At 44.4% G+C, this 27,516-nt stretch overlaps 8 non-coding genes across 8 annotated transcripts; all 8 read right to left on the bottom strand.

Annotated features, from left to right (window-relative positions):
* Nucleotides 1–1,974: 1,974 nt before the first annotated feature.
* TRNAV-UAC (transfer RNA valine (anticodon UAC)) lies at nucleotides 1,975–2,047 on the bottom strand. Its single transcript has one exon. It is a non-coding gene; the product is annotated as a tRNA-Val (tRNA).
* Nucleotides 2,048–3,145: 1,098 nt separating this feature from the next.
* TRNAV-UAC (transfer RNA valine (anticodon UAC)) lies at nucleotides 3,146–3,218 on the bottom strand. Its single transcript has one exon. It is a non-coding gene; the product is annotated as a tRNA-Val (tRNA).
* A 258-nt stretch (nucleotides 3,219–3,476) lies between these two features.
* Nucleotides 3,477–3,549, bottom strand: TRNAV-UAC (transfer RNA valine (anticodon UAC)). The gene has a single exon. It is a non-coding gene; the product is annotated as a tRNA-Val (tRNA).
* Nucleotides 3,550–20,502: 16,953 nt separating this feature from the next.
* On the bottom strand, nucleotides 20,503–20,575 carry TRNAV-AAC (transfer RNA valine (anticodon AAC)). The gene has a single exon. It is a non-coding gene; the product is annotated as a tRNA-Val (tRNA).
* A 939-nt stretch (nucleotides 20,576–21,514) lies between these two features.
* TRNAV-CAC (transfer RNA valine (anticodon CAC)) lies at nucleotides 21,515–21,587 on the bottom strand. Its single transcript has one exon. It is a non-coding gene; the product is annotated as a tRNA-Val (tRNA).
* Nucleotides 21,588–21,673: 86 nt separating this feature from the next.
* TRNAV-AAC (transfer RNA valine (anticodon AAC)) lies at nucleotides 21,674–21,746 on the bottom strand. Its single transcript has one exon. It is a non-coding gene; the product is annotated as a tRNA-Val (tRNA).
* Nucleotides 21,747–22,514: 768 nt separating this feature from the next.
* TRNAV-UAC (transfer RNA valine (anticodon UAC)) lies at nucleotides 22,515–22,587 on the bottom strand. Its single transcript has one exon. It is a non-coding gene; the product is annotated as a tRNA-Val (tRNA).
* Nucleotides 22,588–24,014: 1,427 nt separating this feature from the next.
* TRNAV-CAC (transfer RNA valine (anticodon CAC)) lies at nucleotides 24,015–24,087 on the bottom strand. The gene has a single exon. It is a non-coding gene; the product is annotated as a tRNA-Val (tRNA).
* Between the last annotated feature and the right edge of the window lie 3,429 nt (nucleotides 24,088–27,516).

The raw sequence follows: 27,516 nt of genomic DNA on the forward strand, positions 1-27,516 counted from the left end.
AAATCAGATTATCCAAAGCTGAAAATGAACTGAGGCTTGCAAGAGATGTCAAAAGCAATAATAAAGGATTTTGGGGATATGTCAAAAGTAAAAGAAAAGTCAAAGATGCTATAGGATTTTTACAGGATGAAAATGATGAAATGGTAAGACAGGATGTTGAGAAGGCTGAACTTTTAAATTCCTATTTTGCATCTGTTTTCTCTCAGAAAGGAAATGCAACATCAACTGTTATTCACTGTCCTATTAAGGGAATAGAAGAATCCAGGATATCTATAAACAGAAAGATAGTGAGGAAACACTTAGCTAACCTAAATGAATTCAAGTCTCCAGGTCCAGATGAATTACACCCCAGAGTACTGAAGGAGATAGCAGAAGAAATTTTTGAACCCCTCTCCATAATCTTTGAAAATTCTTGGAGAACAGGAGAAGTGCCAGAAGACTGGAGAAGAGCAAATGTTGTTCCTATCTTCAAAAAGGGGAAGAAGGTGGACCCAGGCAACTATAGGCCGGTGAGTCTGACTTCTATACCAGGAAAGATCTTTGAACAAATTATTAAACAACATGTATGTCAATACCTGGATAAGAATGAAGTGATTAAACAGAGTCAGCATGGGTTTGTAACTAATAAGTCATGTCAGACTAACTTAATTTCCTTCTATGACGGTATCACTGATTGGGTGGATCAAGGAAATGCTGTAGATATAGTATATCTTGACTTCAGCAAAGCATTTGACAAAGTCTCTCATACAATCCTTATTGAAAAAATGACTAAGTATGGAATGGACAAGGCAACTGTTAGGTGGATTCATAACTGGCTTAGTGATCGGACCCAAAGAGTGGTCGTAAATGGCTGTACATCCAGTTGGAAGAATGTCTCAAGTGGGGTACCACAGGGCTCTGTCCTGGGCCCTGTATTGTTCAACATCTTTATCAACGATTTAGATGAAGGAATTGAGGGTAAACTGATTAAATTTGCTGATGACACAAAGCTAGGAGGGATAGCTAATACTAGAGAAGAGAGAGAGAGGATTCAAAAAGATTTAAATAAACTGGAGAAGTGGGCAGCAACTAACAGAATGGTTTTTAACAGGGAGAAATGCAAAGTACTACATCTGGGCAATAAAAATGAAAAAAGCATATATAGAATGGGAGGAATAGGGCTAAGTGACAGCACATGTGAAAAAGACTTGGGTATACTAATAGATCACAGACTGAATATGAGTCAACAGTGTGATGCAGCAGCAAAAAAGGCAAATGCAATTCTAGGATGTATTAACAGAAGCATACAGTCTAGATCACGTGAAGTCATTATTTCCCTCTACTCCTCTTTGGTCAGACCTCATCTGGAATATTGTGTCCAGTTTTGGGCACCACATTTTAAAAAAGACATCAACAAACTGGAGCAAGTTCAGAAAAGAGCGACCAGAATGGTGACCGGTCTGCAAACCCTGTCTTATGAGGAAAGGTTGCAGGATTTGGGAATGTTTAGTTTGCAAAAGAGAAGACTGAGAGGAGACTTAATAGCTGTCTACAAATATCTAAAGGGCTGTCACATTGTAGAAGGATCAACTTTATTCTCATTTGCACAAGGAAAGACTAGAAGCAATGGGATGAAACTGAATGGGAAGAGACACAGATTAGATATTAGAAAAAACTTTTTGACAGTTAGAGTGATCAATGAGTGGAACAGGCTGCCACGAGAAGTGGTGAGTTCTCCTTCAATGGAAGTCTTCAAACAGAGGCTGGACAGACATCTGACTGGGATGATTTAGCGAATCCTGCTTTGAGCAGGGGGTTGGACCAGATGGCCCAGGAGGTCCCTTCCAACTCTACGATTCTATGATTCTATGATTCTATGATTCTAGGACAATCAATACACTACAGTAACCAGACAAGAGCGTTTACTGTGGTCATGGCAAGCATTAAAGATCAAGCACTCATTGTCAAAAGCGCTAGTTTGCAAGAGGAACGCTGTGTTTCTGCCCAGTTTCGAACTGAGGACCTTTCGCGTGTAAAGCGAACGTGATAACCGCTACACTACAGAAACCAACCAATTCAAACAAACAAAAAAAAGCTGTGGGCATGGCAAGCAATAAAGAAAAAGCACTGAAAGTCAAAAAGATTGTTTTCCAAGAGAAAAAGCTGTGTTTCTGCACAGTTTCAAACTGGGGACCTTTCGCATGTGAGGCGAACGTGATAACCGCTACACTACAGAAACCGGAAGCAAGCGCTTACTGTGGTGACAACAAGCAATCGAGATCAAGAACTGAAAGTCAAAAGCTTGGATACCAAAGTGTAACAGCGTGTTTCTGCCCAGTTTCGAAATGGGGACCTTTCGCGTGTTAGGCGAACGTGATAACCACTACACTACATAAACCGGCTGCGGAAGGTTACTGTGGTCATGACGAGCCATCGAGAACAAAGACTCAATGTCAAAAGCTTTAATATCAACGCCTAATGTCATGCTTCTATCCAGTCTCGAACTGTGGACCATTCGCGTGTGAGGTGGACGTGACAACCACTACACTTCAGAAACTCCATGCAAAGCTAAAGATGTTTAAACATGCTGAAATGAACTTGAAAAAGAAAAAAACAGCCAGCCAAAGTCAAGAGGTCTTCCTCTATGTCTGAAGACAGGACAAAGTGCATTTTGCAACACAGGAACCTTTCATTTGTCAGGCTATTGGAGAAAAAGAACAAACAGGGAAACAAAACCATGCTCCACAAAACATTCTCATGCCTTTGTCCAAAAGCCAAAAAGAAAAAGCACCTAGATGCCTGCTTTCGCACCTTGATCCTATCAGGTGTTACTTGAATTAGGAACACTTAGACAGTGTCAAAAACACACATGCTTGCCAAAAGCAAAAACGGGTAGAAATAATCACATTGGTAAAAGTAATGCTCATTAAACCAGCAATAGAATATGCTAACTAAGGCTAATTAAGCCAACAATATACGTTTGTGATCAAAATAAAGAAAAGCCACATGTTTCTGCCCGGGATCAAAACAGGGAACTTTCAGGAGGATGGCAAACAGGACAATCACTACACTACAGTAACCAGACAAGAGCGTTTACTGTGGTCATGGCAAGCATTAAAGATCAAGCACTCATTGTCAAAAGCGCTAGTTTGCAAGCGGAACGCTGTGTTTCTGCCCAGTTTCGAACTGAGGACCTTTTGCGTGTAAAGCTAACGTGATAACCGCTACACTACAGAAACCAACCGATTCAAACAAACAAAAAATGCTGTGGTCATGGCAAGCAATAAAGAACAAGCACTGAAAGTCAAAAAGATCGTTTTCCAAGAGAAAAAAAGCTGTGTTTCAGCCCAGTTTCGAACTGAGTACCTTTCGCGTGTGAGGCGAACATGATAACCGCTACACTACAGAAACGGGATGCAAGCGCTTACTGTGGTGACAACAAGCAATCGAGATCAAGAACTGAAAGTCAAAAGCTTGGATACCAAAGGGTAACAGCGTGTTTCTGCCCAGTTTCAAACTGAGGACCGTTCGCGTGTAAAGCGAACGTGATAACCACTACACTACAGAAACCAACCGGTTCAACAAAACGAAAAATGCTGTGGTCATGGCAAGCAATAAAGAACAAGCACTGAATGTCAAAAAGATCGTTTTCCAAGAGAAAAGCTGGGTTTCTGCCCATCTTCAAACTGGGGACCTTTCGCGTGTGAGGCAAACGTGATAACCGCTACACTACAGAAACCGGATGGAAGCACTTACTGTGGTGACAACAAGCAATCGAGATCAAGAACTGAAAGTCAAAAGCTTGGATACCAAAGGGTAACAGCGTGTTTCTGCCCAGTTTTGAACTGGGGACCTTTCGCGTGTTAGGCGAACTTGATAACCACTACACTACAGAAACCGGCTGCGGAAGGTTACTGTGGTCATGACGAGCCATCGAGAACAAAGACTCAACGTCAAAAGCTTTAATATCAACGCCTAATGTCATGCTTCTATCCAGTTTCGATCTGTGGACCGTTCGCGTGTGAGGTGAACGTGACAACCACTACACTTCAGAAACTCCATGCAAAGCTAAAGATGTTTAAACATGCTGAAATGCACTTGAAAAAGAAAAAAACAGCCAGCCAAAGTCAAGAGGTCTTCCTCTATGTCTGAAGACAGGACAAAGTGCATTTTGCAACACAGGAACCTTTCATTTGTCAGGCTATTGGAAAAAAGAACAAACAGGGAAACAAAACCATTTTCCACAAAACATTCTCATGCCTTTGTCCAAAAGCCAAAAAGAAAAAGCACCTAGATGCCTGCTTTCGCACATTGATCCTATTAGGTGTTACTTGAATTAGAATCATAGAGTTGGAAGGGACCTCCTGGGCCATCTAGTCCAACCCCTTGCTCAAAGCAGGCTTCGCTAAATCATCCCAGTCAGATATCTGTCCAGCCTCTGTTTGAAGACTTCCAATGAAGGAGAACTCACTACTTCTCGTGTCAGCCTGTTCCACTCATTGATCACTCTAATTGTCAACAAGTTTTTTCTAATATCTAATCCATGTCTCCTCCCATTCAGTTTCATCCCATTGCTTCTAGTCTTTCCTTGTGCAAATGAGAATAAAGTTGATCCTTCTTCAATGTGTCAGCCCTTTAGATATTTGTATACAGCTATTAAGTCTCCTCTCAGTCTTCTCTTTTGCAAACTAAACATTCCCAAATCCTGCAACCTTTCCTCATAAGACAGGGTTTGCAGACCGGTCACCATTCTGGTCGCTCTTTTCTGAACTTGCTCCAGTTTGTTGATGTCTTTTTTAAAATGTGGTGCCCAAAACTGGACACAATATTCCAGATGAGGTCTGAGCAAAGAGGAGTAGAGGGAAATAATGACTTCACATGATCTAGACTTTATGCTTCTGTTAATACATCCTAGAATTGCATTTGCCTTTTTTGCTGCTGCATCACACTGTTGACTCATATTCAGTCTGTGATCTATTAGTATACCCAAGTCTTTTTCACATGTGCTGTCACTTAGCCCTATTCCTCCCATTCTATATATGCTTTTTTCATTTTTATTGCCCAGATGTATTACTTTGCATTTCTCCCTGTTAAAAACCATTCTGTTAGTTGCTGCCCACTTCTCCAGTTTATTTAAATCTTTTTGAATCCTCTCTCTCTCTTCTCTAGTATTAGCTATCCCTCCTAGCTTTGTGTCATCAGCAAATTTAATCAGTTTACCCTCAATTCCTTCATCTAAATCGTTGATAAAGATGTTGAACAATACAGGGCCCAGGACAGAGCCCTGTGGAACCCCACTTGAGACATTCTTCCAACTGGATGTGCAGCCATTTACGACCACTCTTTGGGTCCGATCACTAAGCCAGTTATGAATCCACCTAACAGTTGCCTTGTCCATTCCATACTTAGTCATTTTTTCAATAAGGATTGTATGAGAGACTTTGTCAAATGCTTTGCTGAAGTCAAGATATACTATACAGTGGGGCAAAAAAGAGGGGGAGAAGCCAGCGCTGCTTGTGGTCAGAACGTAATACATAAAGTGTGAAAACACACATTGGTTTCTATCTGTATTCAAAAATGAGACATTTAGCAAAAAATTGATCAATTGTTTGAGCTACCCCGCCACGTCAAGGCAGTCTCGTATGGGGAGTCCTACTCTACGTTTTTTATGTTCGCTGTGCCATTGCGGCCTCCTAAATGTATAAAAGCAAGACCTCATTACATGCACACTGTACCTCAAGCATTTCAAAATCGTTCCTATGGCACCAGAGGACAAGCGCAGATAAAGGTTAGCCAGGTCCATGCAGACATTTCAGGTCCAACCTCCACACTGCCTGACCAGCACCACAGATAAAGGACGATCCAGGCCCAGATACAGGTGCGTAATCAAATAAAGCCTAGGGCAGGGCAGGGCCGCTGTTAATGTGAACAGCAGCCTAGATCAATCACTAAGAAAACAGAAAGAATAGCGTACATGACCCAGCGCGCACGGCTACAGTGGTGGTCAGCCACAAAACCAATATCAAGAAAAAAGAGGGGGAGAAGCCAGCGCTGCTTGTGGTCAGAACGTAATTGATCAATTTTTTGCTAAATGTCTCATTTTTGAATACAGATAGAAACCAATGTGTGTTTTCACACTTTATGTATTACGTTCTGACCACAAGCAGCGCTGGCTTCTCCCCCTCTTTTTTCTTGATATTGGTTTTGTGGCTGACCACCACTGTAGCCGTGCGCGCTGGGTCATGTACGCTATTCTTTCTGTTTTCTTAGTGATTGATCTAGGCTGCTGTTCACATTAACAGCGGCCCTGCCCTGCCCTAGGCTTTATTTGATTACGCACCTGTATCTGGGCCTGGATCTTCCTTTATCTGTGGTGCTGGTCAGGCAGTGTGGAGGTTGGACCTGAAATGTCTGCATGGACCTGGCTAACCTTTATCTGCGCTTGTCCTCTGGTGCCATAGGAACGATTTTGAAATGCTTGAGGTACAGTGTGCATGTAATGAGGTCTTGCTTTTATACATTTAGGAGGCCGCAATGGCACAGCGAACATAAAAAACGTAGAGTAGGACTCCCCATACGAGACTGCCTTGACGTGGCGGGGTAGCTCAAACAATTGATCAATTTTTTGCTAAATGTCTCATTTTTGAATACAGATAGAAACCAATGTGTGTTTTCACACTTTATGTATTACGTTCTGACCACAAGCAGCGCTGGCTTCTCCCCCTCTTTTTTCTTGATATTGGTTTTGTGGCTGACCACCACTGTAGCCGTGCGCGCTGGGTCATGTACGCTATTCTTTCTGTTTTCTTAGTGATTGATCTAGGCTGCTGTTCACATTAACAGCGGCCCTGCCCTGCCCTAGGCTTTATTTGATTACGCACCTGTATCTGGGCCTGGATCTTCCTTTATCTGTGGTGCTGGTCAGGCAGTGTGGAGGTTGGACCTGAAATGTCTGCATGGACCTGGCTAACCTTTATCTGCGCTTGTCCTCTGGTGCCATAGGAACGATTTTGAAATGCTTGAGGTACAGTGTGCATGTAATGAGGTCTTGCTTTTATACATTTAGGAGGCCGCAATGGCACAGCGAACATAAAAAACGTAGAGTAGGACTCCCCATACGAGACTGCCTTGACGTGGCGGGGTAGCTCAAACAATTGATCAATTTTTTGCTAAATGTCTCATTTTTGAATACAGATAGAAACCAATGTGTGTTTTCACACTTTATGTATTACGTTCTGACCACAAGCAGCGCTGGCTTCTCCCCCTCTTTTTTCTTGATATTGGTTTTGTGGCTGACCACCACTGTAGCCGTGCGCGCTGGGTCATGTACGCTATTCTTTCTGTTTTCTTAGTGATTGATCTAGGCTGCTGTTCACATTAACAGCGGCCCTGCCCTGCCCTAGGCTTTATTTGATTACGCACCTGTATCTGGGCCTGGATCTTCCTTTATCTGTGGTGCTGGTCAGGCAGTGTGGAGGTTGGACCTGAAATGTCTGCATGGACCTGGCTAACCTTTATCTGCGCTTGTCCTCTGGTGCCATAGGAACGATTTTGAAATGCTTGAGGTACAGTGTGCATGTAATGAGGTCTTGCTTTTATACATTTAGGAGGCCGCAATGGCACAGCGAACATAAAAAACGTAGAGTAGGACTCCCCATACGAGACTGCCTTGACGTGGCGGGGTAGCTCAAACAATTGATCAATTTTTTGCTAAATGTCTCATTTTTGAATACAGATAGAAACCAATGTGTGTTTTCACACTTTATGTATTACGTTCTGACCACAAGCAGCGCTGGCTTCTCCCCCTCTTTTTTCTTGATATTGGTTTTGTGGCTGACCACCACTGTAGCCGTGCGCGCTGGGTCATGTACGCTATTCTTTCTGTTTTCTTAGTGATTGATCTAGGCTGCTGTTCACATTAACAGCGGCCCTGCCCTGCCCTAGGCTTTATTTGATTACGCACCTGTATCTGGGCCTGGATCTTCCTTTATCTGTGGTGCTGGTCAGGCAGTGTGGAGGTTGGACCTGAAATGTCTGCATGGACCTGGCTAACCTTTATCTGCGCTTGTCCTCTGGTGCCATAGGAACGATTTTGAAATGCTTGAGGTACAGTGTGCATGTAATGAGGTCTTGCTTTTATACATTTAGGAGGCCGCAATGGCACAGCGAACATAAAAAACGTAGAGTAGGACTCCCCATACGAGACTGCCTTGACGTGGCGGGGTAGCTCAAACAATTGATCAATTTTTTGCTAAATGTCTCATTTTTGAATACAGATAGAAACCAATGTGTGTTTTCACACTTTATGTATTACGTTCTGACCACAAGCAGCGCTGGCTTCTCCCCCTCTTTTTTCTTGATATTGGTTTTGTGGCTGACCACCACTGTAGCCGTGCGCGCTGGGTCATGTACGCTATTCTTTCTGTTTTCTTAGTGATTGATCTAGGCTGCTGTTCACATTAACAGCGGCCCTGCCCTGCCCTAGGCTTTATTTGATTACGCACCTGTATCTGGGCCTGGATCTTCCTTTATCTGTGGTGCTGGTCAGGCAGTGTGGAGGTTGGACCTGAAATGTCTGCATGGACCTGGCTAACCTTTATCTGCGCTTGTCCTCTGGTGCCATAGGAACGATTTTGAAATGCTTGAGGTACAGTGTGCATGTAATGAGGTCTTGCTTTTATACATTTAGGAGGCCGCAATGGCACAGCGAACATAAAAAACGTAGAGTAGGACTCCCCATACGAGACTGCCTTGACGTGGCGGGGTAGCTCAAACAATTGATCAATTTTTTGCTAAATGTCTCATTTTTGAATACAGATAGAAACCAATGTGTGTTTTCACACTTTATGTATTACGTTCTGACCACAAGCAGCGCTGGCTTCTCCCCCTCTTTTTTCTTGATATTGGTTTTGTGGCTGACCACCACTGTAGCCGTGCGCGCTGGGTCATGTACGCTATTCTTTCTGTTTTCTTAGTGATTGATCTAGGCTGCTGTTCACATTAACAGCGGCCCTGCCCTGCCCTAGGCTTTATTTGATTACGCACCTGTATCTGGGCCTGGATCTTCCTTTATCTGTGGTGCTGGTCAGGCAGTGTGGAGGTTGGACCTGAAATGTCTGCATGGACCTGGCTAACCTTTATCTGCGCTTGTCCTCTGGTGCCATAGGAACGATTTTGAAATGCTTGAGGTACAGTGTGCATGTAATGAGGTCTTGCTTTTATACATTTAGGAGGCCGCAATGGCACAGCGAACATAAAAAACGTAGAGTAGGACTCCCCATACGAGACTGCCTTGACGTGGCGGGGTAGCTCAAACAATTGATCAATTTTTTGCTAAATGTCTCATTTTTGAATACAGATAGAAACCAATGTGTGTTTTCACACTTTATGTATTACGTTCTGACCACAAGCAGCGCTGGCTTCTCCCCCTCTTTTTTCTTGATATTGGTTTTGTGGCTGACCACCACTGTAGCCGTGCGCGCTGGGTCATGTACGCTATTCTTTCTGTTTTCTTAGTGATTGATCTAGGCTGCTGTTCACATTAACAGCGGCCCTGCCCTGCCCTAGGCTTTATTTGATTACGCACCTGTATCTGGGCCTGGATCTTCCTTTATCTGTGGTGCTGGTCAGGCAGTGTGGAGGTTGGACCTGAAATGTCTGCATGGACCTGGCTAACCTTTATCTGCGCTTGTCCTCTGGTGCCATAGGAACGATTTTGAAATGCTTGAGGTACAGTGTGCATGTAATGAGGTCTTGCTTTTATACATTTAGGAGGCCGCAATGGCACAGCGAACATAAAAAACGTAGAGTAGGACTCCCCATACGAGACTGCCTTGACGTGGCGGGGTAGCTCAAACAATTGATCAATTTTTTGCTAAATGTCTCATTTTTGAATACAGATAGAAACCAATGTGTGTTTTCACACTTTATGTATTACGTTCTGACCACAAGCAGCGCTGGCTTCTCCCCCTCTTTTTTCTTGATAGTGGGGCAAAAAAGTATTTAGTCAGTCAGCAATAGTGCAAGTTCCACCACTTAAAAAGATGAGAGGCGTCTGTAATTTACATCATAGGTAGACCTCAACTATGGGAGACAAACTGAGAAAAAAAAATCCAGGAAATCACATTGTCTGTTTTTTTTTCATTTTATTTGCATATTATGGTGGAAAATAAGTATTTGGTCAGAAACAAGCAATCAAGATTTCTGGCTCTCACAGACCTGTAACTTCTTCTTTAAGAGTCTCCTCTTTCCTCCACTCATTACCTGTAGTAATGGCACCTGTTTAAACTTGTTATCAGTATAAAAAGACACCTGTGCACACCCTCAAACAGTCTGACTCCAAACTCCACTATGGTGAAGACCAAAGAGCTGTCAAAGGACACCAGAAACAAAATTGTAGCCCTGCACCAGGCTGGGAAGACTGAATCTGCAATAGCCAACCAGCTTGGAGTGAAGAAATCAACTGTGGGAGCAATAATTAGAAAATGGAAGACATACAAGACCACTGATAATCTCCCTCGATCTGATGCTCCACGCAAAATCCCACCCCGTGGGGTCAGAATGATCACAAGAACGGTGAGCAAAAATCCCAGAACCATGCGGGGGGAACTAGTGAATGAACTGCAGAGAGCTGGGACCAATGTAACAAGGCCTACCATAAGTAACACACTACGCCACCATGGACTCAGATCCTGCAGTGCCAGACGTGTCCCACTGCTTAAGCCTGTACATGTCCGGGCCCGTCTGAAGTTTGCTAGAGAGCATTTGGATGATCCAGAGGAGTTTTGGGAGAATGTCCTATGGTCTGATGAAACCAAACTGGAACTGTTTGGTAGAAACACAACTTGTCGTGTTTGGAGGAAAAAGAATACTGAGTTGCATCCATCAAACACCATACCTACTGTAAAGCATGGTGGTGGAAACATCATGCTTTGGGGCTGTTTCTCTGCAAAGGGGCCAGGACGACTGATCCGGGTACATGAAAGAATGAATGGGGCCATGTATCGTGAGATTTTGAGTGCAAACCTCCTTCCATCAGCAAGGGCATTGAATATGAAACGTGGCTGGGTCTTTCAACATGACAATGATCCAAAACACACTGCCAGGGCAACGAAGGAGTGGCTTCGTAAGAAGCATTTCAAGGTCCTGGAGTGGCCTAGCCAGTCTCCAGATCTCAACCCTATAGAAAACCTTTGGAGGGAGTTGAAAGTCTGTGTTGCCAAGCGAAAAGCCAAAAACATCACTGCTCTAGAGGAGATCTGCATGGAGGAATGGGCCAACATACCAACAACAGTGTGTGGCAACCTTGTGAAGACTTACAGAAAACGTTTGACCTCTGTCATTGCCAACAAAGGATATATCACAAAGTATTGAGATGAAATTTTGTTTCTGACCAAATACTTATTTTCCACCATAATATGCAATTAAAATGAAAAAAAAAACAGACAATGTGATTTTCTGGATTTTTTTTCTCAGTTTGTCTCCCATAGTTGAGGTCTACCTATGATGTAAATTACAGACGCCTCTCATCTTTTTAAGTGGTGGAACTTGCACTATTGCTGACTGACTAAATACTTTTTTGCTCCACTGTATCTACAGCATTTCCTTGATCCACCCAATCAGTGATACCGTCATAGAAGGAAATTAAATTAGTTTGACATGACTTATTAGTTACAAACCCATGCTGACTCTGTATAATCACTTAATTCTTATCCAGGTATTGACATACATGTTGTTTAATAATTTGTTCAAAGATCTTTCCTGGTATAGAAGTCAGACTCACCAGCCTATAGTTGCCTGGGTCCACCTTCTTCCCCTTTTTGAAGATAGGAACAACATTTGCTCTTCTCCAGTCTTCTGGCACTTCTCCTGTTCTCCAAGAATTTTCAAAGATTATGGAGAGGGGTTCAAAAATTTCTTCTGCTATCTCCTTCAGTACTCTGGGGTTTAATTCATCTGGACCTGGAGACTTGAATTCATTTAGGTTAGCTAAGTGTTTCCTCACTATCTTTCTGTTTATAGATATCCTGGATTCTTCTATTCCCTTAATAGCACAGTGAATAACAGTTGATGTTACATTTCCTTTCTGAGAGAAAACAGATGCAAAATAGGAATTTAAAAGTTCAGCCTTCTCAACATCCTGTCTTACCATTTCATCATTTTCATCCTGTAAAAATCCTATAGCATCTTTGACTTTTCTTTTACTGTTGACATATCCCCAAAATCCTTTATTATTGCTTTTGACATCTCTTGCAAGCCTCAATTCATTTTCAGCTTTAGCTAATCTGATTTGTGACCTGCAGGTTCTGCAGACAGAATTATATTCTTCTTTAGATATGCCTCCCTCTTTCCATTTTATAAACATTTTTTTCTTCCTTTTTAGCATGTGCTTAAGTTCTGTGTTCATCCATCCTGGTTTCCTTAAATGCTTCCTATTCTTCCCTCTTTTCGGAATTGTTAACAACTGTGCTTTGAGAATTTCATTTTTCAAGATTTCCCATCCTTCCTGGACATTTTTGTCTTTAAGGATATCCAGCCATTGGATCCCTCCAATTCTCTTTCTGAATCCCTTAAAATCTGCCTTTCTGAAATCTAACCTTGACGTCTGAGTCTTCACAGGTCTTCCACCTCTAGTTATCCAAAATTCTAAAATAGCATGGTCGCTACCTCCTAGGGTCCCAGCCACTTTTACCTCCTCAACCATTTCCTCCCTGTTTATAAGGATTAGATCCAAGGTAGCAGTTCCCCTTGTTTTCTCCCTTACCTTTTGGAAGATAAAGTTGTCAGCAAGAGAGGATAAGAATTTCCTTGACCTGTTAGTTTTGCCTGAGAGAGATTCCCAACAAATGTCTGGATAGTTGAAATCTCCCATGACAACTATGTCATATTTTTTGGAGAACTTGGCCATTTCATGCATAAAGAGTTCATCCATATCTTCAGCTTGCACAGGCGGCCTGTAGTAAATACCTACAATGGTGTCCTTTCCATTGTTCTGTCCTTGTATTCTTACCCAAACAGTTTCCACAGAACGCCCAGTCTCTGAAGCTTCAATCTCTGTGCAGATATATGCGTTTCTAACATACAATGCGACACCCCCTCCTCGTTTATCAAGTCTGTTTCTTGCAAATAAGTTGTATCCTTCTAGTCTTGTATTCCAATCATGTGTATTGTCCCACCAAGTTTCGGTGATTCCAATGACATCATATTTCTTTTCCTGTGTTAGTAGTTCCAATTCTCCTTGTTTGTTGCCCATGCTTTGTGCATTAGTATAGAAACATTTTAGTTTGTGATTGGTTTCTCTTTCTCCAATATTTTTATTAATTAGATTCTTTCATCTTTGTTCTTCCTTTCCACTTCTAATAGCAGAGTTCTCAATAGCATTTGTGAGGTGTATGGCTTTTTCTGGTCTTTTGCTTCCCTTCCCATGTTGTTCTAGTTTAAAGCTCTCCTTACAAGTGTAGCAAGGCGACTTCCAAATACCTGCTTTCCAGTCTTCGTAAGGTGCACCCCATCTTTAGCAAGTAGTCCATCGTATAAGTAGTTCACTACGTGATCCAGAAATCCAAATCGTTGCTGACGGCACCATCGACGTAGCCAGTTGTTCACCTGCAGAATCTTATTCCACCTCCTTGTTCCATGGCCATCCACTGGGAGGATGGAAGAGAAGACCACCTGCGCTCCCAGTTCTTTCACTTTCTTGCCTAAGTCTTCAAAGTCTCTGCAGATGGTTTCCAGGTCGTTTCTTGCGGTGTCATTTGTTACCACATGTAGTAGCAGGAATGGATAGTCATCTGTAGGTCTGAAGAGTCCTGATATCCTGTCAGACACATCTTTAATTTTTGCACCTGGAAGACAGCACATTTCTCTTGAAGTTATATCTGGTCTGCAGATAGCGGCCTCTGTTCCTCTCAACAGGGAATCCCCCATGACCACCACTCTCCGTTTCTTCTTCACAACATTTTTCCTTCTCCATCTAGGAGGACTCTGAAGGCGTACAAGGTTGCTGTTTGTTGGCAAAGTCTTATCCTGATGTATTTCGTCATCGTTTTCCTGCGTGAGAGCCTGGTACTGGTTTCTGAGCAGTATGGGTGCTGAGTGCCTCCTGATCCTCCTGCTTCTCTGGGTCACATGTCTCCATTCCTCTGTTTATTCAGGTGCACTTCGAATTTCTTCTCTTTCTGTAACATGAAGAGATAATTCTGCCCTGTCCAAGAACTCTTCACCTTCCTTAATAATCTTCAACGTAGCTAACCTCTCTTTGAGATTTTGCAACTTTTCCTCCAACAGGGTCACAAGCTTGCATTTGTGGCATGTGAAGTTTGGCTTTTCCACTGGTAAATCTGTGAACATGTAGCAAGAAATGCAGCTCACCAAATGGCTCCTGGCCTCTTCCATCTTGAGATTTCTTAAAAATGATGAAAGATGAGCAAAAATTTTTCCGATTTCCTCTTTTCAGCTGCAACGGCCAAAACCCAGTGATCGTTGAGCTCACGGAGACTCTTCACTTATCCCAGAAGGCACTGGGAATATGCAAATGATCTCCTCAAGACTCTTCCCCTGGAACACTTAGACACTGTCAAAAACACACATGCTTGCCAAAAGCAAAAACGGGTAGAAATAATCACATTGGTAAAAGTAATGCTCATTAAACCAGCAATAGAATATGCTAACTAAGGCTAATTAAGGCTACTTTCACACATCAGGTTTTCGGCGTCAGGCGCGATGGGGCGTCGTGCCGGAACGCCGGATCCGGCAAATGTTTAGTAAAACCGGATGTGACGTATCTGGTTTTCTGCCGGATCCGTCTTTTTCTTGACAGACAAAACCGGATCCGTCTCATTTGGTTCATCCGTTTTTCTATCCGTTTTTCGACGGATTACGCCGGATCCGGTTTTTAAAATTGACCCTTGTGGCCTTCCGAACGGGATTGGCTACTGGAAAACTATATATAGAGTGTTCCTACAGCCCTTCTTTGACAGGTTGTCGAAGAGAAAGTGCAGGTTGGAGAGAAGAGCAAGTTACTGGCGAAGATGGATGTTGTCATTGGAAATATTTTTTAGAATTTGGCGGTTTTTATAGCGGAGGCGAATCGTTTGAGGGTGATTGTTCTGGAGAAGGAGAGAGCGAGACAGCAGCGCATCAGGCATCGTAGATGACGTTTGTGGATCCACCCCATCACAGCCAAGAGAATGACGCGTGGGGTCTATTCTACACTCTGCATGGACCTTCGACGAAACCCGGATAAATTTTTTGGATATGTTAGGATGAAAATGGAGAATTTTGATTACTTGGTGGAGCGCATTGCACACCTCATAAGAAAAGCGAACACCTATTGCCGCTTCTCTGTTTCACCCGCAGAGCGTCTGATGGTGACTTTAAGGTAAGCCACATTTATTGGATGTGATCGCATCAGAGCACACTTTCACTGCAATCTTGTTGGTGGTAGTTTGTATCTCCAAGTGTTATAGCTCAGTTTTGGTATGTAATGCTGTGATTTAAAACTAATTTATTGTTTTTTAATTCCCCACAGATTTCTTGCAACTGGAGAATCCCTTTCGTCACTGCATTTCCAGTACAGACTCGGGATTTCCACCATATCTGGAATTGTGAAGTGCACATGCCGTGCACTGTGGGACTCCTTAGCTGAAGAGTTTTTACCAGAGCCCACAACAGAGAGGTGGATTGAAATTGCTGACAAGTTTCAACAGATATGTCAGTTTCCCAACTGCTTGGGCGCTGTGGACGGGAAACATTTCCGCATTGTAAAGCCAGCTGGATCGGGATCGGAATATTTCAATTACAAGAAATATTTTTCAATTGTCCTCATGGCCATCGCTGACGCGGAATACAAATTTATTGCGGTTGATATTGGGGCCTATGGCCGCTCCAATGACTCTCAAGTTTTCAAACTGTCTGCCATGGGGCATAAACTGTATGGAAACACCTTCCAGTTCCCACCACCTACCGCTGCCGCAAACATCTGGTCCACCTATGCCATTTGTCTGTGTAAGGGATGAAGCCTTCCAGCTGTCAGAACACCTTTTGAAACCGTACTCTAGCAGAGGATTGACAATACCAAAACGCATTTTTAATTACCGCCTCACAAGAGCAAGAAGAATGGTTGAATGTACCTTTGGTATTCTGACAGCCAAATGGCGGGTCCTATTGACTGCGATCAACCTCAAGACAGAAACTGTGGACGAGGTGATCAAAGCGTGCGTGGTACTCCACAATTTTGTTATCTGCAAGGAACCCATTTCCATTGAGGACACCTCTGAAGAAACCACCTTGCAAGATTACCATGACATTACCACTAGAAGTTCTGTGACGGTTTCAGTGATGAGGGACAATTTTGCACAATACTTTATGTCACCTCAAGGCAGAGTACACTGGCAGGATGACAGAGTGTGAAAGATTTGTGCCCTAACCAAACTTGTGTACCTTCTGTACCAACAGTATATACCTTTGCCAACCAAAGTTGGCTATCTTGTCATGGTCTCTATTTTTAGCTTTAGGCCACAGGTGTGTACCTGGTTGTGTTTTATGCAAAGTATTTCACCTTTTAACAAAAGTTGTGTACATTGTTAGGAAATCACCAACAATAAACACAACTTTTTAGGTGAAATACTTTGCTTCAAACACAACCAGGAACACAACTGTGGCAAAAAGCTAAAATTTACCCACAGTTATATACCTAGTTTTGAATACCATTTCACCTTTTAAATACCCTGTATTTAACCTTTTTCGCCGCAGAAAGAAATGACAGACAACCAGTGTAAAATAATTTAACTTTTATTGAAAAATGTTTTTTTTAGTAAACTTTTTTAAAATTTTAATAAACTTGTTTAATAAAGCTTTGAAACCATAAAACTGGTCATTTTTATTTAAATACACACATTATAAATCTGTGCAGTGTGTGGTGGAAATACTGCTGGAGGGGCTGCGGGACACTTCGACACTGGGAGTGTGGAGAGAGGACTGGGATTGTGGTGGGGAAGGAACAGTTAGAGGTGAAGGTGTGGAAAAAACTACAGAATGGGTGGACATGTGGGAAGCAGAAGAGGTGGTGGGTGGTGGAGTGGAGGGTTGGGCAGGGACTGTAGGAGCAGATGATGTTGATGGCAAGTTGTATGGGGAAGGAGTTTGGTACAGGGCAGGTTGCTGGAAGTGGGGAGATGTCTGGTACGGGGCAGGTTGCTGGAAGTGGGGAGATGTCTGGTACGGGGCAGGTTGCTGGAAGTGGGGAGATGTCTGGTACTGGGGAGGTTGCTGGTACTGGGGAGTTTGCAGGTACTGGGGAGGTTGCTGGTACTGGGGAGGTTGCTGGTACTGGGGAGGTTGCTGGTGCTGGGGAGGTTGCTGGTACTGGGGAGGTTGCTGGTGCTGGGGAGGTTGCTGGTGCTGGGGAGGTGGATGGTATGTAATAGGAGGGGGAGGATGGAAAGTGGCTGGAGGGGGTGTAGATGTAATAGGAGGGGGAGGATGGAAAGTGGCTGGAGGGGGTGTAGATGTAATAGGAGGGGGAGGATGAAAAGTGGCTGGAGGGGGTGCAGGTGGAGGAACTACTGTGGTGGGAGGAGGAGGTTGGGAGGTAACTTGCTGGAGAGCAGCGTGGCATGAATGCATTACATGCATCTGCTGGGCAGGAGAGAGCGTTTCCATGCGCTCCACAACAGACCTGAAAAAGGTGTGGTTTGGCGAAGATCTTGCTTCTGAATGCATGGTTTGCAGAAGTGTCTTCACCTCCAGAATGCTGGAGTTGATCTGCTGAAAGCCTGCGGAGATTTGCTCTGACAAGACTTTTAGACAGTTCTGGAAAGATGCATTCAGATGCAAGAACTCTGGCGCATAAGTCTTTTCCTGACCCCTCTGCCTTTGCCGCCCAGTACCCGCAGGTGTACTAGAGGTGGCAGGGGCAGAAGGGTGGGGTAAAGGGAAAGCGATCTCCTCACCAGCAGCTTCATGTAATGTAGGCGGCCACGATGCTCCTGTGCTGGTGGATGGGACAGATGGGTCGAATGTGTGGGAAGGCTGGGAAGGTGCAGATGTACCGGGGCGGTCGAAGTGTCCCTCGGTGCTGGTCTCCTCAGGGATCGCCTCAGAAGGGTCCAATCGTGCAGGTTCCCGAGTGCTGCTCACCGTGCTGTGGAATAAAGAGAAAAAAAAACAATTAAAATAGTGACATGGTATGGCCCTGGCTGAAAAAAAAAGTTACATCTAAACATTTTTTTGTCACATGTGGTGTGTAATATTTACCTTCTGGTGAGCATTGTCTCCCGGAGGAACGACAGGGCTCGTGCGTACTTGTACTTGCTCCTGCATCCTCCAGATCCACTCGGGGCCCGCATCTCTTTATTGAACTCCTTCTTGAAACGATCCCTCACAGACCGCCACCGCTTCACAATTCTCTCCCCTGAAATGAGAAAGGACAAAGTGGTTAGTATACAACATCAGTGTTTCCCAAACTCCAGTCCTCATGGTCCCCAGGGGTCATGTTTTCAGGATTTCCAAAGTAAATAGAAATCCTGAACACATGATCCGTGGGGACCACGAGGACTGGAGTTCGGGAAACACTGGTTTAAATCAAGCAACCGGTACTGTATATACTTACGCTCTTTAATCTGGGCCCGAGCTTCGAGGTCCTCCCAGCGGTCCACAAGGAGCGAACAGATTTCCTCCCAGAGTCGTTGGGTAACGATCAGGTCAGCGTGGCGGCGGTCAGCCATATTCCAGAGCGGCTCCCTTTCTCTGACGAGATCGATGAGGTGGTCCACATCAATCCCTCCATACTCACCGTCAGAGTCGGGAGCACGCTGTGAAGGCTGTTAAAGAAAAAGACAAAAATAACATAATTAGCCTCCACAAAAGAAATGAAATAAAAAGTGCAAAAAAAACAAAGCAAAAATATTTATACTTACACGCTGGTGACCGCCGCGTTGCTGTCGCCGATGACCCTGGGAGGCACTGCGAGGACCTCTTGGCCGAGCACCAGATTGGGAAGACTAGAGAAAAAAACAAAAAATGTTATGTCTTTGGATGTAGGCATTTGTTTGCTGTGTGTGGTCTGCAGAACATTGTTTTCTATGTGTTGTGTGTAGTGTGATGTTGTGTTTCTGCGTTTGATGCAAAAAACTTACCAATTGTGAGTCCACTCCAAGTGTCTGTCCACCCCTTCCTTCTTCTTCTGGGAGCTCCTCTTCATCTTGTGATTCCTGTTTTGAAATAAAAGGCAATGAATACACATATATTACAGAGATGATGGATTTTTGAAATAAAAACTTACCGTCAAACGCTGACGATGCGAGGGAGGGCTCCCAGAAGCTGTGCTGTCTTCCTCATGGCCAGACTCCATGGCTGTGGGTGGTGTTTCTGCTGCTGCATCTATTGGGCGGCTGTTGAATAAAGAGAAACAAAGGGCCAATGAATATCTTGATATTCCATAGCCCTAGTTTGGAGGAATGGGGGATTTGATAATTACCGTCTCTCATCTGCTGCTGGACTCCCCTCCCGTTGTTCAGCATGCTGCTCCATTTGGGGTGGTGCTGATGATGCTGCTGCTGCAGATGTCTGCTGCCTTCTCCTGCTCCTGGTTCTTGGCTTGGGTGGCATGTTGGGTGTGGCTGAGGGTCCCATTGTCTTGCTTTTATATATGTCCTGTGGGCAGAGCTACTGAGCATGCTCAGACCAAAGAAGCCGGATCCGGCTGTCGCCGGATCAGGCGCATTGCGGCGCTCATAGGCTTTCATTGTGTCCGGCTTTTTCGCCAGAGACAAAAAACGTTACAGTAGCCGTTTTTTCCAGACGCCGGATCGCGTCACATTGCCGGATCTGGCGAAAATCGGATAAAACGCATGGCCATCCGGCTCGATCCGGCTCTAATGCAAGTCAATGGGGGGGAATCCGGATCCGGCATTGCATTTCGCCGGATCCGGTTTTAGTCAAAAGCGCCGGATCGCGCCTGACGCCGAAAACCTGATGTGTGAAAGAGGCCTAAGCCAACAATATACGTTTATGATCAAAATAAAGAAAAGCCACATGTTTCTGCCCGGGATCAAAACAGGGAACTTTCAGGAGGATGGCAAACAGGACAATCACTACACTACAGTAACCAGACAAGAGCATTTACTGTGGTCATGGCAAGCATTAAAGATCAAGCACTCATTGTCAAAAGCACTAGTTTGCCAATGGAACGCTGTGTTTCTGCCCAGTTTCGAACTGAGGACCTTTCGCATGTAAAGCAAACGTGATAACCGCTACATTACAGAAACCAACCGATTCAAACAAGCAAAAAATGCTGTGGTCATGGCAAGCAATAAAGAACAAGCACTGAAAGTCAAAAAGATCGTTTTCCAAGAGAAAAAGCTGTTTTTCTGCCCAGTTTCAAACTGGGGAACTTTCGCGTGTGAGGAAAACATGATAACCGCTACACTACAGAAACCAGATGCAACCGCTTACTGTGGTGTCAACAAGCAATCGAGATCAAGAACTGAAAGTCAAAAGCTTGGATACCAAAGGGTAACAGCGTGTTCCTGCCCAGTTTCGAACTGGGGACCTTTCGCGTGTTAGGCGAACGTGATTACCACTACACTACAGAAACCGGCTGTGGAAGGTTACTGTGGTCATGACGAGCCATCGAGAACAAAGACTCAACGTCAAAAGCTTTAATATCAACACCTAATGTCATGCTTCTATCCAGTTTCGAACTGGGGACCGCTCGCGTGTGAGGTGAACGTGACAAGCACTACACTTCAGTAACTCCATGCAAAGCTAAAGATGTTTAAACATGCTGAAATGAACTTGAAAAAGAAAAAAACATCCAGCCAAAGTCAAGAGGTCTTCCTCTATGTCTGAAGACAGGACAAAGTGCATTTTGCAACACAGGAACCTTTCATTTGTCAGGCTATTGGAGAAAAAGAACAAACAGGGAAACAAAACCATGCTCCACAAAACAATCTCATGCCTTTGTCCAAAAGCCAAAAAGAAAAAGCACCTAGATGCCTGCTTTTGCACCTTGATCCTATCAGGTGTTACTTGAATTAGGAACACTTAGACACTGTCAAAAACACACATGCTTGCCAAAAGCAAAAACGGGTAGAAATAATCACATTGGTAAAAGTAATGCTCATTAAACCAGCAATAGAATATGCTAACTAAGGCTAATTAAGCCAACAATACACGTTTGTGATCAAAGCAAAGAAACGCCACATGTTTCTGCCCGGGATCAAAACAGGGAACTTTCAGGAGGATGGCAAACAGGACAATCACTACACTACAGTAACCATACAAGAGCGTTTACTGTGGTCATGGCAAGCATTAAAGATCAAGCACTCATTGTTAAAACCGCTAGTTTGCAAGAGGAACGCTGTGTTTCTGCCCAGTTTCAAACTGAGGACCTTTACGCGTGTAAAGCGAACGTGATAACCGCTACACTACAGAAACCAACCAATTCAAGCACGTAAAAAATGCTGTGGTCATGGCAAGCAACAAAGAACAAGCACTGAAAGTCAAAAAGATCGTTTTCCAAGAGAAAAAGCAGTGTTTCTGCCCAGTTTCGAACTGGGGACCTTTCGCGTGTGAGGCAAATGTGTTAACCGCTACACTACAGAAACCAGATGCAAGTGTTTACTGTGGTGACAACAAGCAATCGAGATCAAGAACTGAAAGTCAAAAGCTTGGATACCAAAGGGTAACAGCGTGTTTCTGCCCAGTTTCGAGCTGGGGACCTTTCGCGTGTTAGGCGAACGTGATAACCACTACACTACAGAAACCATCTGTGGAAGGTTACTGTGGTCATGACGAGCCATCAAGAACAAAGACTCAACGTCAAAAGCTTTAATATCAACGCCTAATGTCATGCTTCTATCCAGTTTCAAACTGGGGACCGTTCGCGTGTGAGGTGAACGTGACAACCACTACACTTCAGAAACTCCATGCAAAGCTAAAAATGTTTAAACATGCTGAAATGAACTTGAAAAAGAAAAAAACAGCCAGCCAAAGTCAAGAGGTCTTCCTCTATGTCTGAAGACAGGACAAAGTGCATTTTGCAACACAGGAACCTTTCATTTGTCAGGCTATTGGAGAAAAAGAACAAACAGGGAAACAAAACCATGCTCCACAAAACATTCTCATGCCTTTGTCCAAAAGCCAAAAAGAAAAAGCACCTAGATGCCTGCTTTCGCACCTTGATCCTATCAGGTGTTACTTGAATTAGGAACACTTAGACACTGTCAAAAACACACATGCTTGCCAAAAGCAAAAACGGGTAGAAATAATCTCATTGGTAAAAGTAATGCTCATTAAACCAGCAATAGAATATGCTAACTAAGGCTAATTAAGCCAACAATATACGTTTGTGATCAAAATAAAGAAAAGCCACATGTTTCTGCCCGGGATCAAAACAGGGAACTTTCAGGAGGATGGCAAACAGGACAATCACTACACTACAGTAACCAGACAAGAGCATTTACTGTGGTCATGGCAAGCATTAAAGATCAAGCACTCATTGTCAAAAGCGCTAGTTTGCAAGAGAAACGCTGTGTTTCTGCCCAGTTTCGAACTGAGGACTTTTCGCGTGTAAAGCGAACGTGATAACCGCTACACTACAGAAACCAACCAATTCAAACAAACAAAAAATGCTGTGGTCATGGCAAGCAATAAAGAACAAGCACTGAAAGTCAAAAAGATCATTTTCCAAGAGAAAAAGCTGTGTTTCTGCCCAGTTTCGAACTGGGGAAGCTTTCGCCTGTGAGGCGAACGTGATACCCGCTACACTACAGAAACCGGATGCAAGCGCTTACTGTGGTGACAACAAGCAATCGAGATCAAGAACTGAAAGTCAAAAGCTTGGATACCAAAGGTTAACAGCGTGTGTCTGCCCTGTTTCCAACTGGGGACCTTTCGCGTGTTAGGCGAACGTGATAACCACTACACTACGGAAAACGGCTGCAGAAGGCTACTGTGGTCATGACGAGCCATCGAGAACAAAGACTCAACGTCAAAAGCTTCAAGATCAACGCCTAATGTCATGCTTCTATCCAGTTTCGAACAGGGGACCTTACGCGTGTTAGGCGAACGTGACAACCACTACACTACAGAAACCGGCTGCGGAAGGTTACTGTGGTCATGACGAGCCATCGAGAACAAAGACTCAACGTCAAAAGATTTAATATCAACGCCTAATGTCATGCTTCTATCCAGTTTCGAACTAGGGACCGTTCACGTGTGAGGTGAACATGACAACCACTACACTTCAGAAACTCCATGCAAAGCTAAAGATGTTTAAACATGCTGAAATGAACTTGAAAAAGAAAAAAACAGCCAGCCAAAGTCAAGAGGTCTTCCTCTATGTCTGAAGACAGGACAAAGTGCATTTTGCAACACAGGAACCTTTCATTTGTCAGGCTATTGGAGAAAGAGAACAAACAGGGAAACAAAACCATGCTCCATAAAACATTCTCATGCCTTTGTCCAAAAGCCAAAAAGAAAAAGCACCTAGATGCCTGCTTTCGCACCTTGATCCTATCAGGTGTTACTTGAATTAGGAACACTTAGACACTGTCAAAAACACACATGCTTGCCAAAAGCAAAAACGGGTAGAAATAATCACATTGGTAAAAGTAATGCTCATTAAACCAGCAATAGAATATGCTAACTAAGGCTAATTAAGCCAACAATATACTTTTGTGATCAAATTAAAGAAAAGCCACATGTTTCTGCCCGGGATCAAAACAGGAAACTTTCAGGAGGATGGCAAACAGGACAATCACTACACTACAGTAACCAGACAAGAGCGTTTACTGTGGTCATGGCAAGCATTAAAGATCAAGCACTAATTGTCAAAAGCGCTAGTCTGCAAGAGGAACGCTGTGTTTCTGCCCAGTTTCGAACTGAGGACCTTTCACATGTAAAGCTAACGTGATTACCACTACACTACAGAAACCAACCGATCCAAACAAACAAAAAATGCTGTGGTCATGGCAAGCAATAAAGAACAATCACTGAAAGTCAAAAAGATCGTTTTCCACGAGAAAAAGCTGTGTTTCTGCCCAGATTCGAACTGGGGACCTTTCGCGTGTGAGGCAAACGTGATAACCGCTACACTACAGCAACCAGATGCAAGAGCTAACTGTGGTGACAACAAGCAATCGAGATCAAGATCTGAAAGTCAAAAGCTTGGATACCAAAGGGTAACAGCGTGTTTCTGCCCAGTTTCGAACTGGGGACCTTTTGCGTGTTATGCGAACGTGAAAACCACTACACTACAGAAACCGGCTGCGGAAGGTTACTGTGGTCATGACGAGCCATCGAGAACAAAGACTCAACGTCAAAAGATTTAATATCAACGCCTAATGTCATGCTTCTATCCAGTTTCGAACTAGGGACCGTTCGCGTGTGAGGTGAACGTGACAACTAGAGTTGAGCGAAACGGGTCGAAAAAATTCAAAAGTCACCGACTTTTGGCAAAGTCGGGTTTCATGAAACGAAACCCGACCCTAGGATGAGGTCGGCCACGAGGTCGGCGACTTACGCGCCAAAGTCGCGTTTCAAAAGTTTGTTTTGCGCTCTTTTTCAGCCAATCAGGATCCACGGACACTGTGGGCAACGTGATGACATAGGCACGGGTCACCACCATCTTTCAGAAGGGCATGCAAGTGATTCGCTTGCTTTGGTGGGCGTCACAGGGGGTATAAAAGGGCGTGCACGCCGACCGCCATCTTACTTCTGCCGATCTTAGTATAGGGAGAGGTTGCTGCTGATTCTGTAGGGAGAGCGTTAGGCAGGGAAGAAGACAAAAAAACTGCTTCTGCTGCTAGCGATTTGGCCTGCACAACACACAAGTCACTGTGTGTGCAGTGCAAGGGGAGGCTATATTGTGGTGTATCAGTGGTGTTGGTTGTTGGGCTGCCTTTTAAGGCTTCCTGACAAGCTGGCATTGCTGTTTACCCACTGCTCCGCAAACTGCTTTTTTAAAAGCAATCCAATCTCCCTTATCCTCTCGTCACTTTGGTCACAGGCAGCTGTGCCATCGATCGTGTCACATAGCGCTCAGATATCAGTGGGCCGCACACAATCCACAAGTGTCCAGTGTCCAAAAGTGTACGCAGAGATTAAAAATCTCCATTATCCCTTCGTCACTTTGGTCACAGGCAGCTGTGCCATCGAGCGTGTCACATAGCTCTCAGATATCAGTGGGCCGCACACAATCCAAAAGTGTCCACTGTCCACAAGTGTACGCAGAGATTCAAAATCTCCATTATCCTCTCGTCACTTTGGTCACAGGCAGCTGTGCCATCGAGCGTGTCACATAGCGCTCAGATATCAGTGGGCCGCACACAATCCACAAGTGTCCACTGCCCACAAGTGTACGCAGAGATTCAAAATCTCCATTATCCTCTCGTCACTTTGGTCACAGGCAGCTGTGCCATCGAGCGTGTCACATAGCGCTCAGATATCAGTGGGCCGCACACAATCCACAAGTGTCCAGTGTCAAAAAGTGTACGCAGAGATTCAAAATCTCCATTATCCTCTCGTCATTTTGGTCACAGGCAGCTGTGCCATTGAGCGTGTCACATAGCGCTCAGATATCAGTGGGCCTCACACAATCCACAAGTGTCCACTGTCCACAAGTGTACGCAGAGATTCAAAATCTCCATTATCCTTTTGTCACTTTGGTCACAGGCAGCTGTGCCATCGAGCGTGTCACATAGCGCTCAGATATCAGTGGGCTGCACACAATCCACAAGTGTCCAGTGTCCTAAAGTGTACGCAGAGATTCAAAATCTCCATTATCCTCTCGTCACTTTGGTCACAGGCAGCTGTGCCATCGAGCGTGTCACATAGCGCTCAGATATCAGTGGGCCGCACACAATCCACAAGTGTCCACTGTCCACAAGTGTGTGCAGAAATTCTAAAACTCCCCTGTCCTATAGACACCTTGTACCTTGTTTTACATTACTATATAGTTTGTTGGATTTTGTCTACATTTCTACCAAAAATGAGGAAGGCTGGTGGAAGAGGCCGTGGAATTGGGCGGGGGTTGGCAGCTGGTAATGATGGTGTTGGTGGTGGATCTGATGGTAGTGGCAAGAGCAAAATAGGACCGAATGCAGGAGGTGCTGACCCTGCGTCATCGTCTGGCTACATAAGGACTCGAACGCTTAGTTTTCTAGGAGTTGGCAAACCGCTTTTAAAGGCAGAGCATCAGGAAAAAGTTTTGTCTTACATTGCTGACTCAGCCTCCAGCTCTATCGCCTCCTCTTCTTCAGTTGTAAAAAGTAAAAGCACTGAGTCGTCATTGGAGGCTCATGTTCATGAACCACACCTTTCCTTGTGTCCTTCACCCCAACCAAGATTGAAGGATGACGCAGGCCATACTACTGATTACTCCATGGAGCTGTTTTCACATACCATGCCTGGATTATCAAGTCAAATGGTGAATTACCCAGGCCAAGATGAATCTGACATGGAGTGCACTGATGCACAGCCGCTGATGGATGATTCTGCTGGTACATTCACTCAGAGCACTACATTGTCCTCGCAGTGTACAGAGCCAGATTTTGACCCTGATGAGACTCAGGTGCCCCTTCCCGCACACTATACCACCATACACGGTGACACAGAGAAAGGTGCACATGACATAGAAGAGGAGGTGATGGATGACCCAGTTGTTGACCCAGATTGGCATCCATTGGGGGAAGAGGGTGCTGCTTCCAATAGCTCAGATGAGGAGCATCCACAGCAGACATCGACATCGCAACAGCTGTTATCTGGCAGGCCCGGAGCACTCCAAAGACAGGTTCCAAACATCAAAAGAGTTGCTGGACAGCTTGTCCAGAGGGTCAAAAGATCACAGCGTGCTATGCCGCAAAATGTCTGCCAAAGAAGGAAGAGTGCAGTGTGGCAGTTTTTTGAACAAAATCCTCATGATCAGGCCAAGGTTATCTGTAAGAAGTGCACAAAGACCTTTAGCCGAGGGAAAAATCTGAAAAATTTGAATACCAGTTGCATGCTTAGACATTTAACCAGCATGCACTTGCAAGCGTGGACACAACACCAAACCTCAAGTGCCACATGTGCAACTGATCACAACGAAGGTAGTCAGCAACGCTACATTGTTTCCCCCACTGTAAGCCCACCGGTTAGCACAGCAGCAAATGTTGAGGTGTCGTTGCAAGGCCACAGCAGTCAGGGAATCCCACTGTTATATCAACGAAAGACTGATTCTAGGCCATCAGAAAGAACAACAACTCCATCACCATCATCAACCCTCTCTCAATCCGCCCTGTCCACCGCTACTTCCACCATATGCAGCTCTCAAGTCCAGCTCACCCTCCCAGACACTATGAGTAGGTCAAGAAAGTACTCAGTCTCTCATCCGCGTACACTGGGTTTGAACGCCCACATTGCCAAACTAATCTCGTTTGAGATGATGCCCTTTCGGTTGGTGGAAAGCACAGCTGTCCGCGAACTCATGGCCTATGCAGTACCACTCTATGACCTACCCAGTCGCCACTTCTTCTCTCGTAAAGCCATCCCAGC

Source organism: Dendrobates tinctorius, unplaced genomic scaffold, assembly GCF_039654945.1.
Source record: "Dendrobates tinctorius isolate UK_male_01 unplaced genomic scaffold, ASM3965494v1 ptg000251l, whole genome shotgun sequence".
NCBI lineage: Eukaryota > Metazoa > Chordata > Amphibia > Anura > Dendrobatidae > Dendrobates > Dendrobates tinctorius.